Genomic DNA, 6,000 nt, shown 5'->3' with positions numbered 1-6,000 from the left:
AAGCTGAAATGATAATAATACATATTAATATATGTTCTATATATCATACATGCATTAGTTACATATTTTATAGCAAATTTTAACTATCCATCCAAATGGCAGGTTAAGATCAAATATATTTTAGTACTGAACTTTAACTCCCTTATCCCCAGTTCTACCTCCATCCGATTTTGGAGCCCCATGACAGGCCTCATGCAGGTTGTTCCCCACCACCTACTTCATCCCATTGTGGGAGGAACCCAGCTTTGCCAATCCAAGTCCGATAACATTTTCGATGAATTAATAATTGAAATTCAATTTGATTTAATATTGCAAACCTTGGGAGAAATTATACAACAGATGGCCATTTGCTGAAACAGAAAAAAGCTAAATCTCATTCAAAATTTAATTTTTTTTACAATGTATAACCATGAAGCCAAACCAAGATCTACTTCATTCCACGTAATGCCCAAACTAGTTCATTATACACACACTTTACATCCTTTATTATAGATACATTACAAATTCTCTCTTTACTCCCAATACAACAACAATCTATAACATATCTTACCTTGTAATACAACCTCCAATATGACATTAAGGCTCTTTCTGAAGTAGGCTTTGATATGCATACCCAAAACACTTTCCAGCTTCTAGTAAGAAGCTAACGAGTCCTTCACTCTAAAATATGGTGAGTGGATGAGCTACAACTCAGTAAGTGACAAAATATAGCGAATGATATAACATCAAAAAGAAAGGAAAAAAAAGGAATGATGAAAGCAATAAGGATCCATACTAGTAAAACTCATAGAAAATATCTTATAAGAATAAATGCATTTACTAATATAATTTTGTTCTTAGTACACTTGAATGCTTTTGAACAATTAGTATCATTAAAGTACATAACTTTTCATCCAAAAATATTGAAAACAAAAATTTGCAGAACATTAAGATACAATAGAAACATTTTATGGCATTAGGACACTTGAAACACTTGAACACACCGAAAATTTTAAAAAACTGATTACAATCATTTCAATACTAACTTGTCAGTAACCAACTATTATACCTATTGGTCATTGGTTCACCGATCAAATAGGCACATTAGCTAAAGGTTCACTAAGACTAACTTTTATGCCCCTTGGTCAAGGATTCGTTAATGCCAACTTAACAATACCCGCAAGCTAGGATTTACTAATAACTTTTACAATTGCTGATTAGGGGTTCACAGGAACCAACCATTATACCTATTGATTAGGGTTCACTGGCTCATCAGAAGTTTATATCAATTCATAGAATACGATATTTTCAATATTACGAAACATCATTGCTAAAAACATTTCTGATTATAACATATAATTCCATAACATACTTTACTAATACCATGTAAGATGTAGTTATTCCATAACATACTTTGCTGATACCAAGTAAGATCTAAATGCTCCATAGCATACTTTATTGATACCGTGTAAGATCTTACTAAGGCAATATAGCTGGAGTTTAATAAATGCAAATGTTACTAATAATTCAAAGGGACCAAGTTTTCGCAGTATGTTCATACAAATATGTCTAGAAGTGACTTCAGAAGATCATACAAGTTATAATCATTTATAATAAAATTAGATTTTTGAGTTCTTCCCACAACAAAAAATTTCTGAAATTCAATGTATTTAAGATGATTCGAACATCCATATATAAGGATATCAAACTGATGTTGAACATGAAAAGGAAGAAACAGAAATCATGAATCAATGGCTTAGAAATCCTTTTGTAAAGTAGAAAAATCTACTATGTAAGGACATTTACACTTAGAAGAATTCCGAAGCTTCACACTATACTTCCTCTTTACTGTTATTTTCTATTTCTTTTCTTCGCTAGCTACTTTTTATAGGTGGCTGGGATTTCTAGAGTTGCAAAACGACAGAACGAGGACAGAACCCTCCTATTTATAGATAACTTCTAAGTATGAGGTATCTAGCCATCCCAATTTAGCAGCTTGGTGCCAAGTTCAGGTTCAAATACATGGTTGAATTTCGAGCATGAGGTGGCTGCTTTACCAAGAGGTATAACAAACATGAGATGATAATTTAAAGCAAATTAATACAAGGTGGCCATTCCTAAAAAAGATGAGGTGGAAGTTCAAGCATGAGGTAATACAAGCAGAAGGTGGTAGTCTAAGGTAAACATGAGATGACAGCTCATTAAAGAAAGCACAATGTGGCAACTCACCAAAATGCGTGAGATGGCAGTTTTTAGATAAATATAGCCTAGTCCTTGCACTTATCTCTAAGATAAATCGCATCAATCAGTTATCTCCAAATAGGTCATATGCACATGCATTGCCAAAAGTTATCATTTATCTAACTCAGTTACATCAATAGTCATAGCTAAGATGTTGCAAGATTGAGGTATTACGAACATATGCTTGTATTACACCTACACCCTTCAGGACCTTGTTAATCCGCATCTACTTCCCTCTTTTCCTCATGAAGATGATCTGACCACCACATTAGCGATCCTCCACCTTGTAATTTTCTTATCTAGACCAAGCATCCTCTTTGCTTTCCCCATTGTTGTTGAGGCTTGTTGGGTGCTTGGGCCGGCTTCTATACTTGGATCTCAGCAAGCCAAGAAAGATCAAAGTAAAAGAGAGGAGGAAGGACAAGGACTGGTGTGAAAAGAAGAAAAGAGAAGGGAAAGGAGCAGAAGAGGAAGCATCTAGGCTCATTTGCACTTCACGTCAAAATTGAAGGTTGGGCTTGAGCCTAGCATACATAAGAACCTTCAAGCTTAGGCCCAACCCACACCCTAATTAATAGCATTTAGGCCAAGCTCGGGTAGGTGGTTGCCCAATCTACCGGCTACCCATTTCTAGCCTTAAAAGCATGTTTGATATGATATTAATTTATTTGGTTTTTTGTAGCTTTAGCCTTCTATGTTGCTTCCTAAATGTCTGAAACGGGCAATGGTTACTTTGCCATTCAGCACATCTTAATGCAAGATGGGTGACATCCTCTTCATTCAACAATTAAAAGGCCAAATGAGCAACGATCCATTCTATTATCATTTTTCCTTCTTTTATAAAATCACATTTGTTTTTATTATTTTATTAACTTTTATTTGAGTTTGGTAATATTCAATTCCAACTCATTGTGTTTTTACTAATCGGCACACTTAACATGGAGAGTGAAACATTTTTGTAATTATGAATCATTTGTTTTATATTTTAGATCCACGGCACTTACAAAAGAAGAAATGATAGTTCAGACAATTAACAACATAAACTAAAATTTTAACAAGCTTTCATATATATCATGAGCTTTCTTCAATTTAAATTCAATGCTAGTTTATCTCAGCCAATTACTTTCTAGAGAAGATGATTTTGTTAGTAACTAAACAATATTTATAAATTATCATATGCAGTATCCAAAGATTTATGATGATGTCTTATGATTTGAATGGAGAGCAAGATTACCTAGACACTTCAAGTTGTGGGTTTTTTTCATGCTGGACACTGGACACTTCATAACACAATTCGACACTTTTACTGAACAAAACATGATATCTTCATATTTACAGATCAAACTCTGGCACTTCTACAAAGAAGTTTTCCAATATAACTTAAAATTTAGAAAAGGTTTTATCAATTTTCTAATATCATCAAAAAAATAAACCAAAAATCTATTCATCGTTATGCATATATATAAATATTCATTAAGTCTATAGACATGACACATGCTCAAGTTCAAGGTTTGAATCTCCCACTCTTTATCACATGTCAAGATAATCTCGATAGAGTGGCTTCTCGTTCATCAGAGCAAAGTCTAACACACATATACATGCACACAGACAGGTGTGATGCTTCTTGTTCATCATAGCAAAGTCCAAGTGCGTCATACGTGCACATGCTTGCGTTTTTGTGCGCGTATGAATGTATATATGTATGTATGTATATGTATATTGTGCATATACTTGCATATATAAGTTATATGACATATAAATGAATGACGCAAGGATTTAAGATCTGGTACTAGCACCCCTCCTGGTCTCTGTAATAAATGTGTTCTCAAAGGCTTCAAGCCAACCTATAGGATCAGCCAGAACCCCAAGATGACCTATATGGAATCCAAAAGTCCAGAGTGAACCATAGGTCAAACCCTTGCCCAAGCCTATAAATCCTATCCAAATTCTTTCCCTAGTCCCAATCAACTATCTAAAACTCAATTGCACATTAATTATCTAATTTCATCATTATTTTGGTGTCAGGAAGTTAACTGAAATTCCCTTCATGTTGACCATGTGACATGATTTGACTTTTGTTTGACCATGGTTAAAATACCCAAAAATTTGTATCAAATATCTCTCTCTATACTAGGAACCAACCCTAAATTTTCAGCTCGAAGCCAGCTCTATACACCCCCCAATTACCCATTATATTAGAAAGCCAGTTAACTAGTTGCTACACCATGCTCTCATACATGGGCTTCCCATCTTGCACCACTTAAACTTATTTTTACCCGCTTTAGGACCACGAAAGTTACCAACTTATCTAAAAAAGACATGTGCCTAAATTCAAATTGAGCCAAAGGATCTATTTGTGTTCCTTGAAAAGCAATCCTAACCACTAGTCCATGATCTATGGCACCTTCTCTCCACAAGAAGGATGAGAATTTACCAAATGGAAGATCCGAATGTGTATAAGTTCTGGTCAGCTGGTCGGAGCCCTGGATACACACTTTCTCTCAATCAGGCAATCAGAACCCTAATCTACCTCTTTCCTCTTGATGTCCACCTATCTTCCCCTTCAAATCTTTCTCCCTTTTGGCTGCAACCCCAAATCTTGACCGCGATCAATGGTTGAGATTCAGAAGTATCGAAACATGCTTGTTTCGCACCTAGGCTTTTTCAAAGTGCTAAAAGGGTGCACCTTTTTGGCGCCAAAGGGGCATCGTCTTGAGGTATGCGAGGCATTGCAGTTGGGCTTTGCTTGCACCTTGCACCTAGTCGCACCTTTGACAATACTACTTCTAACATAACCTCCAAAGATAAAAAAATATTCCATAAAAAGACATTCTTGATCACAAGACAAAGGTAAAATAGGGACAGTTGAATTTGCAGTGGCAATAATTTTTGCACTAAACTGGCAGCATAGTTGAAGCTGATGCCACAAGGAAAACTGCATCTAACATCACATAGGCATATGCTGTGGTCACATGAAACTAGTAGGTGGTGGGCTTAAGAGATCCCACAGCCAACAAGATGCAATGTAGCCTGCATTCTAGTGGACACAGTTTGCATGGTTAAGCTGCTTACCGGTTCTGAGCTTAGACCAAAGAAATGACGTGAATAAGAACGTGCATTTCTTGATTGGTCTACACCAGACAAAGCTTCAACCAATGATCCAGCCCATCCATATGGATCAACCCAAATAAGGCAACGACAGTGTTGGGAAGGCTTAGCCATGTAAAGGGAGACTGATTCCTGAATTTTATTTCTATGACATCACATGTATAGATGGAAAATATAAAAGCAGTTTGGCTGCTATCCAATCATTCACAATTAGTGCATCACTGGGTCAGGTTTGGGTCAGATGTAGATATATCCATGCCCAAACTCGATATATTTGTTAGACCTGATCACCCGATACTTAATCTAGACCTAGTTTATGTCCTATACTGATACCTAATAATGGACCCAAATTAATCAACAACCAGGTCATAGTTGGATATATGTTATTTATTTTGACATATATTTAACCTATCTTTTTTTTACAAATTAATGCAACCAGGATATTGCTGGTTTAATGACCTGGTTTAATACATACACACACACATGGATAACATACATTACCTAGCCTAGACCTAGTTTAAGTCCTATACTGATACCTAATAATGGACCCAAAATTAATCAACAACCAGGTCATAGTTGGATATTTGTTATCTACTTCAACATAAATTTAAACTATTTTTTTCAAATTAATGCACCCAGAATATTATTGGTTTTAACAGATTCCCTTCTCAG

The 6,000-nt window shown here is 35.5% G+C and overlaps 1 protein-coding gene across 3 annotated transcripts in view; it reads right to left on the bottom strand.

The window, feature by feature from the left end:
- Nucleotides 1–346: 346 nt before the first annotated feature.
- Nucleotides 347–6,000, bottom strand: part of LOC103698259 (protein FAR1-RELATED SEQUENCE 6-like) — a 43,782-nt gene continuing 38,128 nt past the window's right edge. For all 3 annotated transcript variants that reach the window (XR_005507173.1, XR_005507172.1, XM_039116613.1), the window contains one exon: nucleotides 347–660. The gene's annotated coding sequence lies outside the window, so the exon portion shown is untranslated. The remainder of the gene's footprint in view (nucleotides 661–6,000) is intronic.

Source organism: Phoenix dactylifera, unplaced genomic scaffold (genome assembly GCF_009389715.1).
Source record: "Phoenix dactylifera cultivar Barhee BC4 unplaced genomic scaffold, palm_55x_up_171113_PBpolish2nd_filt_p 000113F, whole genome shotgun sequence".
In the NCBI taxonomy this organism is placed as follows: domain Eukaryota; kingdom Viridiplantae; phylum Streptophyta; class Magnoliopsida; order Arecales; family Arecaceae; genus Phoenix; species Phoenix dactylifera.
Note: the sequence above shows the minus strand (reverse complement) of the source record. Positions and strands in the feature narration are given on the sequence as shown.